This window comes from Abrus precatorius, unplaced genomic scaffold (assembly GCF_003935025.1).
Source record: "Abrus precatorius isolate BTA unplaced genomic scaffold, Abrus_2018 Scaffold9, whole genome shotgun sequence".
NCBI classification, from domain to species: domain Eukaryota; kingdom Viridiplantae; phylum Streptophyta; class Magnoliopsida; order Fabales; family Fabaceae; genus Abrus; species Abrus precatorius.
In genome coordinates, this window is record NW_020874439.1 from 14,509,432 (window position 1) to 14,527,568 (window position 18,137).

The 18,137-nt window shown below is 34.5% G+C and overlaps 1 non-coding gene across 1 annotated transcript; it reads left to right on the forward strand.

Annotated features, from left to right (window-relative positions):
• The first annotated feature begins 16,398 nt into the window (after positions 1–16,398).
• LOC113851658 lies at positions 16,399–16,505 on the forward strand. The gene has a single exon (XR_003502230.1). It is a non-coding gene; the product is annotated as a small nucleolar RNA R71 (small nucleolar RNA).
• The last annotated feature ends 1,632 nt before the right edge of the window (positions 16,506–18,137 follow it).

The window sequence follows — 18,137 nt, forward strand, 5'->3', positions numbered from 1 at the left end:
TCCATGTGGGTGAGGTAATCAGCAGTGCCATTATGGACATCTTGAGCAGAAGCAGAGATTCCATGGGTTTCCCATCCATCATCACCATGCTGTGCCAAGACGCTGGGGTAGATTTTGGGGACTACCTGCAGAAGATTAGAGCAGCCTCTCCTATTACTACTGCAATGCTGAAGGACTTCTTCAAACCTAGAAAGAATGCTGACCCAGGACTATCTCTACCAGCTGATTACAGGAGGGATACTCCAATGAGGATGAGGGAGCAGATGAAGTAGCTTGCTCTGAGGCAGGATTCCATTCATGCTGGGCAGAAGGCCCTCATGACTCTGATGGAAACTATGCTGCTGAATATAGGGAAAAAGATGTGGATGACTACCACACAGCTTTATGAAGCTCCTACTTTCAGTGCCCCTTACCTGCGAGCAGCAGTCCAGAGTGACCTTCCACCCTTTCCTCCACCTGCCCCTACCAGAGCTGAAGCCGATGACAACAGCTCCAGTACCTCAGATGACGACCTTCCAGCAACAGCAGAAGAAGATGACGATGATGATTCTTCCTTTTCCAGCTCCGATGAAGATGCTATCTAGTCTTAGTTTTTTCTTTTTCACTGCACTCACCTTTCACTTACTTTCTGCTATTTCCCTGTATTTACCACTAACCATCAATTCCTTGTAAATATCGTACATTTCAGTTTCCACCTTTACTGCTTTATTTTCTTATTGTTCCTCCTAATCTGAGCATCTCCAACATTTTCGTTTATATATATCTATTCTATTTTCTGGCTTTATATTTGCTCCCTATACTGAATTCTATGTATATTTGTGCAAAAAGTGCCCTCAGTTCCATCAAGAGGAGCATGAATTTGACCCCTGAGTTGTGATTCTACTTTCTATGAAAGGGGGGTGATCTCTTTACCTTTGTTTCCATTGTTCTTAGTCTAATTTTCTTGCACAGTGTTAAATGAAAATACAAAAATATTTTCCTTATCTCTCTTTTAATATAGTCCAGTTTTGTAATTCCATAGTTATATTTTGATTGCACTTCCCATTCAACTCATGATCATCCTCTGTTTTTGAATATTTTTGTTCCTACCATGCTGCGCATATTTTCTTGTAAGGTGAATTGTAATCACATATTGTTAAGTAATTATCACCTTTCACCATGGTAGAGAATTGAGCCTTTAAATTCCTTTTTGTGTGCAATTTACATGTATATTTGCATTCATCTTCTAGAACTTGCTCTGCTTTTTAATTGAATATGCATTGTGAAATCTTCCATCTAGCTGATTGAGGCCATCTTTGCACGCACCCACCAACCCTTCAACACCTTTACACCTAACTTCTCTTGTTTTACATTCCTTCTTTTGCCAAACTTAATCTGCAAAAGCATCTTCCTTCCCTTAATAGAGGTATTTCTTTTGAGTTGCATCAAGAGTGAATGCAATAAATTAAGTTTGGGGTGCTGATTATGATATTAGTTGCTTGAGGACAAGCAAGCTCTCAAGTTTGGGGTGGTGAGGATTTTACATGTCAATATTACATGTCAAAAAAAAAATTTGCTTGAATTTGAAGAAGAGAATGATTGTCAAAGTCTAAAAAGAAAATGATGATGAAAGAAAAAGAAAAAGAAAAAGAAAAATATAGCAAGTCATTTTGATAGAAAAAGAATTCTTCACATAAGGCAAAGTAAATGAAAAATATGGTGAAAGAGTGCTTGAATATCATTTGCTGCATCATTTTATGCATTCCACTCTTAGTTATTGTACGCACTCACTTAAAGGAATTCCCTCCTTTTAAAAATCCACTTGAACTTTTGACCCTCCTTAATCAACATTTTGACCTAACTTAATACATTTGTGACCAACAAAGTCCTCTTGATAGGTGGTTCCTTGTATCTAGGCAAAGGAGATTGAGAACATGGGCAAGCATATGGTAGGGTGAGGCAAACTGCATGAACTGAGGGAAAACACTTAGCCTGAAATATGGATGAGTGAAGAGTGAAACACCATCTTTTGAGTTAGATAATTTCTTTGCATTGTGTGAATTACATGAAACCTTGCTAGATTTTTGGCTCAGTTTAGTGGGACTTTTCTTGGAATTAATTGAATTGGGCATGATTTCTTTGTTGAATGAATCCATGATTGTGGAAACATTGGAAGTGTCAATTAGAGTTTAAATTTGGAATGAAAATTTTGAAAGAAAATTTTTGGATAAATCCAACCCTCTTACAATTGACTTTATTGAATTTTGATTTGTTTGAGGACAAGCAAAAGTTTAAGTTTGGGGTTGTGATGAATCCACATTTTATTGGATTTTTACTTGTTATTTTAATGTTTCTTAATAGAAAAAAGTAAACTTAGGGTTGTAAATAACATAAAAATATCATTTTGGTCAATTTATAATAGATTTCTTAATTTTAGGTTAATTTACATTGATTTACATAGATATAGTTTGTAATTTTGATCATTTGAATAATTGTGCAAGAGTTTCTAGACTTTTTCCATGAATTTTTAGCATTTGAGAAAGTTTGAGGTGAAAGTGATCACTTTGGAGTCCATAGTGAACACTACAGCAAGCTTGTTCTAGAAAGGTAGACCAGAGTGATCACTATGAACCCATAGTGACAACTCCAGAAAGGCCAAAAAGTACAAGATCTTGCGCGTAGCTACTATGGAACCATAGTAGACACTTTGGAGCAGCCAAAGTTATCACTCTGATGCCAAAGTGACAACTCCAGAGAGGGCAAAAACACAGGACCTGCGCATAAACACTATGGAGCGAGAGTAATCACTTTGGGGCGTTGCGCGTTATCACTATAAAGCCAAAGTGATAACTCCAGAGAGGCCAAAATCACAGACCTTGCGCGTTATCACTATGGAATGTGCGTAATCACTTTGGAACGCTGCGCGTTATCACTATGAAACCATAGTTGTCACTTTGGGCAAAAATTTCTGCACTATAAATAGAATTTGAGAAATTAGGGTAGGGTCTTTTACATTTCCTTAGATTCTTTTGCCACTTTTGGAGCATTTTGCAGAGCTTAGGATCTTTGGGTGACAGCCAGGGGTCCATTATAGGTTTTTAATGGATCTTTGGGTGACAGCCAGGGGTCCTTAGGATCTTTCGCTTGTTAGATTAACTTAATTCAAGGGAAAAATAGGGGATTATTGAATCATTTGGAAGAATAGTGATAGAACTCATTGATTGACTAGGGATTACTCTTCTTAATTGATTGAATTTTACTAGTTTACATTTTGCTCTTGATTAAAATCTGGAAATTGACAAACCTCCCCCCAATTTACTTGCTTTAAAATATATGTTTACACTTGTTCGATGTATGTTCCCAACCAAAAATTCCTTGGAGACAACCTAGGACAACACCCTAGTATTGCATACATTTCTTTGCATATTTGATGAGGATTAACGACAATCTTTGTGCATAACGAGTAGCAAAATCTCGCATCATCAATTGTATGTTATACTTTGGAGAAGATGAAAATAGAGATACTTGTAAGACATGAAAACAATCTAGGTGGAAGTCAAAAGATAAGGGTGCAAATACTAGTACTACTGATAAACAAAAAAAGTTTCCTGCAAAAGTTTTGAGATATTTTCCTTTAAAGCCACATTTGCAAAGGTTGTTTATGTCTTCAAAAATTGCTGAGCGTATGTGATGGCATGGATTGGAAAGTACTGAGGGCATATTAAGGCATCCAAGAGACTCAAAAGCATGGAAGAAATTTGACTTAATGTATCCTCAATTTGGTTTAGACTCTCAAAATGTACGCCTTGGGTTGGCTACTAATGGCTTTAATCCTTTTCGGCAATTTAAGCACGAGTTATAGTATTTGGCCAGTTATGCTCATACTGTACATATACTGGGTTAGCATGTCCTACTTGTAATTTTGACTCAGTTCCTAGCTGACTTCCTCATAGTCAAAAGTGGTGTTTCATGGGTCATCGTCAATTTTTGAATGAAGGGCACAAATTTAGATTAGCTCGAAGTTGATTTGATGGAAATGTAGAAAATAAAAACCCTCCTGTAGCAATAACTGGTGCATCTATATGGCAACAAGTTTAGATGATTAATGTGGTGTTTGGAAAAGATTTAAATGGTGAAGGAAGAGCAAAAAAAGTGCGTCGAGTTGGTGGTACACAAGCTAAACCTTCACAATGGCGCAAGAGGAGTATATTTTTTGAACTTCCTTATCAGGTGAATAATTTATTGCGTCATAATCTTGATGTCATGCACATTGAGAAAAATGTATGTGATAATGTTTTGTTAAATGATTTTGGAAAATCAAAACACCATTTAAATGCACGGAGAGACTTGCAAGAGTGGGGCATAAGATCTGATTTATGGCCTAAAGAAAATGGCAAATATCTTCTAGCTTTATTCACATTAACAAGTACAAATAAAGAGCTGTTTTTAAAGACATTAAAAAACATTACTGTTCCAGATGGCTACTCAAGTAATATTAGTAGATGTATTGATATCAGGCAATGAAAGATTGGTGGATTAAAAAGTCATGATTCACATGTTTTAATAGAGCAATTGTTGCCTTTAGCAATGAGAAAGACACTCTCAAGCCAAATGAGAAGGGTCAATAGCTGAAGGATATATAGCTGAAGAGGTTTTGACATTTTGCTCTTGGTATTTGGAAGGAATTGAGACCGTCTTTAATTAAATGGGTCGTGTTGACCAAATGTAGAATTATCTAGTGCAAACTCTTTGTTTCCACCGATCGAAAATCAAATTGGTGGCTTTAGTTACTTCACTTTATCTTCAAAGGAAAAATTACAAGCACATCATCATGTATTGACCAATTGTAGAGAAGTTGAGCCATTTCCTTAGTAAGTAATCTTATTTGATAATTTATTATAAAACCATACTCTCTTAAAGTACAAATATGCAATTATCTGTGTTTTATGTAGGGAATTTCGAAATGTATTGCGTCGACAATTAAGAAGTCGCACACAATCGTCCTTTGAGATAGATAGGAGGGTTCATAGAGAATTTGTTCAATAGTTTTCTCGTCGAGTAAGTTTAATTATATTCTTGTCATTTGATCTCATTGAACAATAATATTTTCTCACTTCATTTTTTTATTATAGATAAAAGATGCATACAATGTTAACTGATTAAAGTTTTGTATATTGGAACGAGACCAAGGGCTTAAAACACAAAACAGTGGAGTGTTTGGAACATTTGGAACATTTGGAACAAGAAGCTATGCAAGTAGTAGTGATAATCAGATGCAATTTGGTGGTGTTCCATATTATGAAAAATTGATAGAAATTATTAAGATTAACTATCATGGTCGATTCTCAATTACTTTATTCAAATGTATGTGGGCTAATACAACTAATCAGCGAGGAATTATAACTGATGACTTAAGATTTACTTCACTAAATTTTGCACGTTTGATACACACTGGTGACCATGAAGATGATGAGCCATACATTCAGGCTTTAGAGGCTCAAATGGTTTATTATGTAGAAGATGAGTTAGATAAAAATTAGAGCATACCTGTATATCTAAAGCCACGAGACTTGTATGACATGGGTGATGACGATGACACTTTTCATGAATGTGAGCCATATCAACAACAAAACTTGGAAACTTTATTGCCAGATGGGGAAGGGAATATACCATTAGCAAGGTGTTATTTATAATTATTAGTTTAGCTATTATTTATGTTTTATTATTGTCCTTAATATTTTTCATATTATTGAAACTCAATTTAGTCATTATATTCATGCTTTATTATTGTCCTTAATATTTTTCATGTTTCATTTTATATATTTCACTAGTTTTATTTGTATTATTTTGTGCCTTCCAGGATCTCCGATGATGAAGGGATTCTCTAGCCAAAAGTCTAATGTAGCATCATAAGGTGGATCTTTTAACACTCAATCGGTACCTTCAAATGTACCTCATATTGGTAAGATATATTTTTTACAATATATATTAATTATCTGATAAACATTGTTAATGTCAATAATTAACACATTTTCTATAACAAAATGTAACTCTAATGTGGATTTTTAGATGTAGGTAATGGGTATAATATTTTAGACTTAATATTATCCTCAATTAGGTATAGAAGATTACTAATTTGTGTCTTCTAGCATGTACTATATTCCATAATTAAAATTCTGGAAACTAAAGCAAGCAAATTTGTTCCATTAGGTGATAAAAACAATTGTCTTTGACTAAGGCTTCTGGCTGAAAGTAGTAATTTTTTTAAAAGAATATTTTATATTGGAGTGTTATGTTATGAACTAAAAAAATTGACAATGAAATAATTTTATTCATTAAATAAATTTATCATGGTTAACTAGATTAGTAAAAAAACTTAAATAACTTTTTTATACTAAGAACTCCACAAAGAAAAAAAAACACTTAATCAGAAAATAGGATAAAAATGAGTGAACTTATTTAATAAGAAAAACTTTAGAACTGATGTTAATTGCTTATAAAATAACTTTTTTAATAAGAAAAACATAAATGATAATTTAACAAATTTTAATGTAATGAATATTTTTTCTTCTGATAAAAACTTACCAATTTGAATGACTCAAAATTAGTTTTTCGATAATCCTTAGGATACTCATCACAAAATGTGGTCGTGGTGTAATTAGTTGTTATTAAAGTGAGATCAAACAATCTATGTATTGCTTCATAATACTATTTGCTTTCGAAATCTGGTTACACAATGAGAAAAGCAACAAAACAAGTTTTAGCTAAATAAAACATAATTTTGGAAAGTTTGATTTGAAGCTGGTGAATTATCTGTCTCCATGCCTTTTTATCCTGGACACGATCAACAATGATTAAGATCCCTCGTTATACGAAACACAACGCTCGAAGAACCTTGAAGAAAAATTTATGAAAAGCAAGACCGTAAATGATTAATTTAGTTGATTAGATGATTCTATTGAGAGTTGAATGAAGTGAGATTTTTTTAAGAAACATATAAAAATTAGAAATATGTGACCACTTGGACTAAAGCCTGCCTCTACTTCAGTTGTTTTGGGCTAAAACTAATTATAGTTTGTATTGTTAACATCATGCAAATGAATGCTGAATTATAAGCTGGTAGATAATGAACAACTCACAAGCTTGTTTTTATTCGGTATTGAAAGTTATGTAATTTATTCAATTATGATTTGATTTTTTGTTGAAAATTATTTTTGTAACATCTTGAGGTAAGACCTTCATTATTTGTTAATTATGAAACAACCCTGAAGGAAATGGATCAACCTATAGGTTGAAGATCACAGTGTTCCTGAAATGAGAAAGGGGGATTAGAATATGATCCATTTAGAATGGCATAGGTAGTAAACTTGTTTGCAGCTTCTGTTGCATGGATTCCATCCCAACTCACGTAGTTGTAGGGATCATCACAGCATGTTGTTGTCACTGTGCTGCCATTTATCTCTCTGGTATTGCCACACTAAACTTTAGGATCGAAGTTGTAGTCACCCCCTCCATATCCACAACAAGCTTTTGAACCATACTGAAGCACTGTTCCAAGAAAAAATAAACAATAAGGCTATTGTTTATTTTTTTCTTGTAGCATGCATGATGACCAAATTAGATGGTGTGAATGAAAGTTTCTTATGTTGGTGAAATATAGTTCTTTTTCTAACCTTAAGTGTACTGTGCTTGCTAAATACATGTTAGGATTAGGATTAATTACATCTTTCTTTCATGCACTTCAAAGCATGTAATACAAATAACTATATAATTACATTTTTTTAAAACATGTTTTTATCATTGAAAAAATCTTTTATAACTCCACCAATAAATAACTTTAAATAGTAAAATAAAACTAAAAATAAAATAAAAAATAGAAATATTAATTAATTTTTAACAGCGTAAAATAACTTTAAATAACAGGTAAAAAGTATAGTGTTTCAATAACGAATTTAGAGTAGAAGGGGCAGGAGTTTTTCTTCAAACTTTATACATATCTTGAAAGGGACACATAGCTTCCTTGAACATAGTCAAGTTTAAAAATTAAAACTATTCTAAATTCAAGATATTTTTTTTGGTAGAGTTATGTGTTATGTTCGAAAAGAGTACTATCATGTGATTATGTTATGTTAAGAAAAAAATGTAATGAAAGTTGTACTTGAAAGTCTAAGAACTTCACTATAATTGTAGTAGCTACAAAGTATTTTATTTGCTGCTTGTAGTATATTTATCATTTTTGAGATTAAATTGCTTGACAAGTTGTAATAAAAGCTTATGAGAATTTAGGCATTTCATTATAATGAATTAGCATGCTAATCACAATTTTCATATATTTTGCTGAATTAGTACCTTTGCATTGATTCAATAATGTTTTACCAATGTATTTATTGCTTTTTAGGAATTATAAACATGAAGGTATTTTCTGCTAAGAAGACTAATTCAACACCTCAATCAAGTACAATGTCTCCATCTGCACCCAAGATAAGTACAATGCCTCCATTTACAACTCAGTCTGACACTAGCCTTCACCTGCATCTCATGACAATATAATTCTTTTATGCTCTTATAAAGACAATTCAGTCAATTTATATAATGAATATTTCTCATAACAAGTTACTAATGGTGACACTACTTGTTGCTTTATAGGAATTCATCCGAAGCCGATTTTTAACAAAAGGAGTAATTCAGCACAACAGTTTCATACTCAACCTCCAACTGCACCTCAGTTGAATATTGAGCCTCCATCAGTACCCACACCACAGTTGCATGCTCAGTCTTCATCTATACATGTACCTCAATCTAGTGCTCAACCTTCAATAGAGTTACAGTATGACAGTGAAGAGGAAGGAGAAATAAAGTCCCAAGTGCAACCTTCACAATCAACACTGCGTAAAAGAGCTTGACTTGTTGACATAGTTGGTAAAATTGCTACCTATTATAATACACTTAAATTTAATATTTTTAAATCTATGTGCTAACTTTTGATTCACATATGAAAATGGCACAAGAAAGACGAAACAACTGATAGTCAATGATGTTTGGTGTCTTCCTCCCAATGAAAAAATCATATTGAATTGGAATGATGAAAGACAACCAATTGGAGATGGTGTGGGATTGTTTAATAGGATCTTAGGTCCTGTTGCAAGGGACTTTCAGCTATTCCCAATCAATTATACTAGCCGGAAAAAAGTTCCCAAAGATTACAAAGAATATGTATTCAATCATATAACACCCCAAATTTTTGTAATATTAATTATTATATTTATATATATCTAAATGTATATATATATATATATGTGTGTGTGTGTGTGTGTGTGTGTGTTGATTTACTTGATAATGATGTTTATGTGTATTAAGTATATGGATGTGTGTATTGTGTGTATGCATGACTGGATAGCGCTGAAATAGGCTAAGTGTAGGGAGTAATTCTGGATTGTTCTCGCTGCAGCGAGAGAATCCTCGCTGTAGCGAGAGGGCCTTGGGAGGAAGGACTAGAACTGTCACCTTCTTGCTGTAGTGAGAGGGCGTCGCTGCATCGAGACACCTCTCGTTACAGCGAGAATATCTCGCTGTAGCAAGAGTGTCGCGACTAGAAAAGGATTTAAAAGGGGTTCGGGGAGAGTTATTTCTTCCTCTCCCTTCGAAATTCCTTGGATCCTCTCATTCTCAAAGCCCTATTCCACCGATTAATTGCCTCCAAAGCCGTTCGGGAGCTTGATTGAAGGTTGAATCTGTGTGGGAAACTCTTGGAGGTGAGTTTTAATGGTTAGGGTTCCGTTTCTCATCCCCTTTTTCTCTGTTTTTGTGGTTTCCTTGGGTTCTCATGGAGTTTCTCTATGTGTTTAGGATGAAATCTGTGAGGGAGAGCACTTCTTGGTGGATTTAGAGTGTGGGTCTTCAATCCAAGGTAAGGGGGGACTCTACCCTATCTCAATGTGTTAAAATTCTTGTGTGTTTGATGGAAATTGATATGCAATGTGATGTGTGATAGAATAATTGGACCCCGTGAGAGTGATTGTGTGTGATGGAATGCCATTGATTGGTGAATTAATGATATTGTGAATAAATGTGGGTTATGTGTCGTGTAATGTGAAATGAATGTGGGCCTAGTGCCGTGTATTTGAGTGCCATGTAGGCTGTGTGCCGTGTGTAAGCATGACTATTGCATGCGTGAATGAAATATGTGTGAATAGGCGTGTTAGCACCGTTGTAATGTGCTATGAATGGTTCAGCGATACACTGGGGATGTGGGAGATGAGGACGGTAGAAATACCTTAGGGAAGAGGAAGTGGTGGTGACACCGACTGCGGAACAGGTGCACCACGGGCCACACACTCTCTTCCTGACTAGACCTCTGACCACTATCTTTGTAGAGCGACCCATGACTGCCCACGTGGTATCCGTGAGGCGGGAGTAACCGGCGACCATTCATAGTGTAAATTTGTGATCACAGTACCATAGTGAGTGTGGCTGGCGTGCATGTGCATAGGTTTATGACTTGTACTTATAGATGTGAAATATTGTCTGTGATTGTATTTGTTTAATATATTGGAAATGTTTTGGAGGTGAGACTCTACGTTGATTGTGTGTTTTTAGGTAGTGTAGAGTACTCACCCTTACATTCATTTTTCAGGTAATCAAGACGATAGCACCGGACTCAGTGAAGGGACGGATGGACTGCTATAGGACATAGAATTTATTTTGAAAATGTTGTAATTGAACTAGTCCTGTAGTAGTCATTTGATATTAATTTGTAACCCTTCCCTTGTTTCGAAGTATTTTATGAAAAATTGGTTATTCTAATTTGTAAAATTATTATTAAATTGAAATTAAAATTAAGGTGTTACAAATCACACCATTCAGGTTAGAATTACTTAACTCACACATGCTAAACCAAACCTTATGTTTTAATAATTTGAGCCTCAATTATAAAATATTATGAACATCAATTAATTTTTATCTTTTATTTTGCAACCTAAGTATGAAGTTGACTCTGACCTTCATAAGAGTTATATCTTCAAATCACTTAACTCAAAATGGAGAGAGTATAGGCAAGAATTGTGGCAACAAAGGGATGATAGTACACGTAATAGAGATCAATTGATTGAGATGGTCCCAAAAGGAGTAAATATAGACCATTGGGCTTCTTTTGTTGATTATTGTCTAAGTTCAAAAACAAAGGTAAAATAACATATTTCTTACCTTATGATTTTTGTGATTGAGAATAATATTTTCATTGTTGATTATTAGGAAAATGCCCAGAAAAATAGAGATAATAGAACGAAACAGATAATTCCTCACACTGGTGGATCTAAAAGCATTGCACGAAAGAAGGCAGAGATGGTAAGCATAAATTATAAATAATGAAAATATAATTTTGCAGTTAACGTAAAATTCACATTCTTTTTCAACTTTGTAGGAACTAGAGTTTGGTCGAAAAGTTAGCAGGGGAGAAGTATGGACTGTTACACATAAATATGCAAATGGATATTTTGTTAGCCAAGAGGCCAAAGAAATTAGTGTATGTTATGTTTTATTCAACTACTTGCTACATGATATACACTTTTATATTTAGTAATTAGATATGTTTTTTTTATCTTTAAACACAAAACACAAGTATGTTAACATTAACATTTGGTTATTTATGTAATTTGAGCTTGACTATTTTTGTAGGAAAAAATTTAAGAATATGAATCAAGCAGATCTTTATCCTAAGAAATATCTACTCAAGATTCATTAGCTCATGTTTTAGGAAGTACAGAGCATTGTGGCCGTGTCCGAGGTTTGGGATTGGGTCGTTGTCCGTCTCAAGTCTTTGGATATCCTGCTCGTTCATATAGTGGAATGTCCTCATCTCTTCCTTCTTATAGGGAATTGCAGAATCAATTAACTGTTTTAAAGTCTCAAATGGATGAACAAAATAAAAAATTTGATGTAATGATGAATTTTTTCATTCAGAACTTTCAAGGTTAACTACCTCCAGACTTAGCTATGTTTCAAACTGCACCGGTAATCTTTTTAAATTTAATTGTTTTAATAATATATTAAATAAATTACTTACAATTCAAATTTTGAACTTGTTCTTAATTACTACATTTCAGGTGTCTGATCAAGGAAGTGCACAGTCAACTAATGTGACTGATCATTCTCCTTCAAATTCTCCAGCTGAAGAGTAGTTTTCTTAGGGATTATAGCAGTAGTTCATCTATGAATGAAAGACATGACATGTTTTATTTTAATTAAAATATTATTATAAGTCTGTATTATGAGATCTTTATGTATCACTTTTGATTTTATATAAGTGTTTGTGATTTTTAAAAGTTGTTATGTTTATCAATTAAACAAAATTATTTGAATTTTATGTAATATTATATGATATATAGGTGAATTAAAAATAAGCTATATTTTAATTATTCAAATTTTATATATTCATATGCATTTAACGGGGGTTTCAAACTGTTGACAATTCTGACAAATTAACGGGGGTTTTAAACCGCGGGTAATCCACGCGAAATTTAATGGCAATTTTAAAACTGCAGGTATTTTACGACGGTTACCAAACCCAAGCTAACTAACAACGGTTGCTGAACCGTGGGAATTTAACGACGGTTCATAAGCCGTAAGTAATTAACGATGGTTATTGAACCGCGGGCAATTAACAATGGTTAATGAACCACGGGCAATTACCGATGATTAGTGAACCGCGGGTAATTAATGATGGTTACTAAACCGCCGGCAATTTTTGAAGGTTATTTGAAACTGTTGTTAATTAACAGAGGTTGGTTTAACCGCGACAAATACCAAAATTACATGCTGTTGTTCAAAACCGTCAGAAATATGTTTGCCACGCTTAAATTAACTACGGTTTTATCAACCGCGGGTAACGTCATTTACGACGGTTTAAACCCTCATTATTGTCATAATTAACCATGGGTAAACCATTATTTTCTTGTAGTGTTAGAATCTTATATTTTTATACTTTTTACTCAAACATCAAACTAAGGTACTCTACTTTCTCTCACTAAAGGACAAAATAAGATATCACTCAGTTCTCCTAAAGAAAAGTGTACTACCATAGGCTTGACTATAAACCAACTCTCCACTAAATAAATTAAATGCAAGTAAAAATCATGAGGTCTTTTCAGGTTATAATGTGACCAAGGGGTTATAATAATTGAGGTGAGATAAATGAAAGAAAGGGATATACAAAGGGGTAATAAATTATAACAATTACAACATCTCCTAAGATTACAAATGAAGTTCTTGGAGTAATTTTTATATTTTTGTATGTAAACAATATCTTTACTCCTCTTTCCTTTCAATCATATATAACCCTTTTTCCTTTCTTTTCTTCTTCTTTTTTTTTCTTTTTTTTAAATTTTTTTATACTCTTTGTTTCTTTCTTTTTGCACATGAGAGATATAGAGGAGAATTTATCAAACAATTCAACAACTCAATTGCTCCATTCATAAACTCAAGGTCATCAAAACATTCTATAAATTTAATGCAAGGGACCAAGAAAATCAATAAAGCTCAAAGTGGACAACTAGTTGTATCTCAAACATGTGGAAAGCCAAGAATAAAAAATTCTATTATGTCCCAATCACATTAAAACATGCAATTAATAGGAGAAGTTTTAAGTCAGTTTCAAGTCAAGTTCTAGAGCACAAATTCTAAGGAGATAATCACACAAAACAGTGAGAAAAAGGGTATAATTAATTAGATTAAGATAAAAATCTCCTTTAAGGCTCAAAACTCACATCTGTGGGTTAAAGTTTAATGTAAAGCATAAAAGTAAGGAACTTAGCTAATTATTAGTTTCCAAATGAAAGTATAATGCTAATAATAATCACTCAACATGCACTTTTATATGGAAAAATTGAGTTCCATGAGGGAAAAAGTTTTAAATTATCATAAAAAAATAGCATAGACATTTTACTCAAGAATATGCAATAACAATTATATAATCAGGAACTACTCCCCCATACTTAAAGCAAAACATTGTCCTCAATGTTTGAAAGCAATCAAATTAAAAGCATACAAAGAGGGCAATTGAATAAAAAGGAAAGAGGTTCCTGATAATTCTTGGCGTGACGGCTTCGGGTGAGAGAGCACGGCCATGCTGAAATCTTAAGCACGCCTATGCTTATGATGTAAAGCTTCTCTCACAACTGCGACTGAATGCAAGACCGTGTATGGAATGAGCACAGGCATGCTTTCAGATCAGAGCTCAAAAGTGTGTGTGGGAACAATCAACTTCGTTCTTGCAATCTTTCAATATACTTATTCTTCATTCTAAAAATAAAATAACAATAGCAAAATTAAAATAAACAAAAAGAAATAAAATTTAAATAAAATAAAAGACACAGGTTGCCTCTTGGGAGCGTTTGTTTAATGTCACGACCCTGACGTTCCTGTTAAATCATGGTGGGAAGAAGGTATGAGTCTCAGAGGTGACTCCCTTGATATGCAATTGTCTCCCCAGCAACTTTGCCTCCCCAACACCTATAACATCAGAAAAATTATACATCAGAAAAATTATTCATAAGATGGGGATTAGAATAAAGACAAGAAAATTTAAGCTTCGAATTAGGAGGCTTATTAATGGATGGTTTAAGCTTTTGTCTTTTCTTCTTCTTATATTGCTTCCTCCTTGGCCTTCTTCTTGTGGTTCCATGCTTCACATAAATTGGAGGAGGAGAAGCAACATCTACAGTGCTCACAAATTGACAAGACTCTTGGCTAGAAGGGTACTTGAAAGAATTGAAAACTTGAAATACAACTTCCTCATCATCTAGCCTCAGTGTGAGCTTCCTTTCTTGTACATCTATGATGGCCCTAGCAGTGGCCAAGAACGGTCCCCCTAGTATGATGGGGACATCATCATCTTTCTCTATGTCAAGTACCACAAAGTCAGCAGAAAATATAAACTCCCTAACTTTTACAAGTACGTTCTCCATTATGCCTTTGGGGTATGTGATCGACTTACCTGCCAGCTGAAGTGACATAGAGGTTGGCTTAGGTTTATGCATTCCAAGCTTACTGAAAATAGAATAAGGCATAAGATTAATACTTGCTCTTAAATCACATAAAGCCTTATCAATATGAGTTTTTCCAATTGTGAAAAGAATAGTAAAACTCTCTGGGTCCTTAAGCTTAGGTGGAAGCTTTTTAAGGACTATAGCTGAGCACTCTTGGGTGAGCTTCACAGTTTCATATGCTCTCAACTTTCTTTTATTGGTCAAAATCTCCTTTAAAAATTTAGCATATTTGGGCATTTTAGAGATAGCATCAATGAAAGGCATATTGATGTGCACTTTGGCCAATAAGTCTAAGAACTTGTGGAACTCTTCATCATAAGGAGGTTGACCTTGCAGCTGCTGTGGGAAAGGTATCTTAGGCTCATAGGGCCTTGGTTGAATAAGAGACTCTTCCTTCTTTTCTTTTTCAGGCTCCTCGCTTGAAGCACAGTCTTGCTCATAGTGATACACATCCATGCTTTTATCACTGTAATGGGCGTGCTTGTATAAGCACGGTCGTGCTTCAATTTCAGCAGGGGCGTGCTCATTAGTAACCACGGGTGTGCATGTAGAATCAGCATGGGCGTGCTTCTCAACAAGCATGGGCATGCATGTGCCTCTATTCTGCGATTTTTGTAATTTCTTTCCACTTCTAAGAGTGATGGCGTTTCATTGCTCCCTTGGATTAGGTTCAAGTTGAGATGGCAATGTTCTCATCACTCTTTGACTCAGAAGGTTTGTAATTTGCTCCAATTGTGCACTCATCTTAGAAGAGTTGGCTTGTATTTCAGATTTGACCTCTGCAAACTTCTTATCGGTTCTCTCAATATGTTGGTCCAATTTGGATTCAAGCTCTGTCATCCTCTTATCAGAGTAATGCACATATTGCATCATCTGTTCTTGAAAATTGGACTAAAATCTAGGAGCTTCTTTTCCTTCTGGTCTTGCTCCCTGACTTTGCATATAAGGAAGATGATAAACACTTGAATTTTGACTTCCAAAGTCATTCCCCCAAGAGTTAGTAGGATTACTCCTCCACCCTGAACTGTGATTGCTCATAAAATTTGCCTCCTCTTGCTTAGATTCTAGGCTTGCAGAAGCTCTTACAGGTTAGTCTTGAGCCTTCATTAAAGATTTTAATTGCTTTGCAAGGGCTGCCATTTGGTTCATTAGTGGGCTACTGCTCTCTGCTTAGTAGACTGGGGCAGTCTCTTTCCTCTTGATGTTGTAAGAGTCAGCAGTGTGCCACTGAAAGCTAGAAGATGTCATCTCATCTATTAGCTTGTATGCATCATCTGGATCTTTTCTTTTGAGGGACCCTTCTGCTACGGCATCAACTGTAGCCCTGGTGGTGATTGATAGGCCACTGTAAAAGATTTGCACCTGTCTCCATGTTGAGAAATCATGATGAAGACATTTCCTCAAAAGCTCTCCAAATTGCTCCCATGCCTCGAATAAGGATTCTACTTCATATTGGTGGAAGCAACATATCTTCGTCATAAGCTTAGAGGACCTTGATGGGGGAAAAATACTTTCCCGAGAATTATTGAGTGAGATCCTCCCAAGTTATGATGGAATTGGCTGGGAGTGAGGCGAACCAAGCATTCACCTTTTTAGATACCAAGAATGGGAAAAGACGGAGTTGAATAGCATCGTTGGAGACTCCATTATACCTTATGGTGTCCGTTAATCGAAGGAACTTTGTCAGATGGAGATTGCAGTCTTCATTAGGCATACCTCTAAACTGTATGAGTGCTGGTTTCAACTTTAAATTGTTTGCCTCCACATTAGGTGTTATGATGCTTCCAAGAGTACCTTTAGCAGTAGGTGTCATGTAATCTTAAATTGATCTCCTTCTCTCTGCCATTCGTTGCTCTCTCACTTCTTTTCTTTGTCTATGAACTGTTCTTTCAATCTCCGGATCAAATAAACAAGTTGTAGAGCACTTAGAACGAGTGAGCATACATTAAAAGAAATTGTGAAATAAAAGAAAAAAATTAAAATAAAATAAAAACAAAAATTATAAAATATAAAAGAAAAATTTAACAATAAACAAAACGGAATTAACATAAAATAAAACACAAATTGCTCAAATTAATTAAATTTGAGATTTTCTTAATATTGAAAAAGCAATCCCGGCAACGGCGCCAAAAACTTGTTCGGAGGGCAAGTGTACCCATCGAGAAGTAATAAAGGGTTCTTAAGTTAAGTTCCCAAAATATCGTCCCACAAGGATTATTTTCCAATTACTAAGAATTTCCTAATTCAATTGTTTGAGCTTCAAAGATATGAGATTAATTAAAACAAGAATTTATAAAATTAATTATAAACTAAGAGCAAGGAATACAATGCACGTCTTGGTTAAACTTATCAGAGAGGAACCTAAGGCATATGGATTTTCTCATTCAATCCTTTATGTTATTTTTCTGTTTAACTCTAAATCTGATTTCCTTGTGATTACCAATTATTCATACGAATACTATTAATACCCAATAGTCATGCAATATTAATATTCTTTTCTCTAAATTAACATCCCCAATGATCATGCAAGACATCAATTTAAGAAAGCTTAAGGAACCTATGAACTTGTTAATTTAATAACGATTAGAAGAGAAAGATTGGTTTGGTTCACCTAATCCTTTGTCTCATTTTATCCTATAGATCTATTAATTAACCAAGGTACAGTCGCCTGACAATATAATTAATTAGGATTAAGAAAGAAGTGCAATAGGATAAATCTAATCACAAAATGGAAATCAAATTTAGATTCAAACGGTCAAAATTCCATAAATTCATGAACAATAGTTCCCATAGCCTTAGCTATGGACTTAGTTACTCATGCTAAAGAAAAGAACTAAAACAATCATAAACAAAGCCATAATCAAAAGAAATAGCAAACTAGAGTATGAGATGTGTTCCCGGTCTTCAAGTACGATCGCTTGAAGCTTCAAGTCTCGCCAAGCTTGTGCCAATGATCCCATGCAAGACAGACGAGATGAGAAGTGTATCCGAAAGTCAAAGACTAGATGTAAAAATGGTCCTTTTTACGATGCCTGAGATCTCCTTTTAATAGGGTTTGAAAACCCTAAAGACTCTTCATAATTGGGCTTCCACAGATGAGCACGGCCGTGCAAGGGC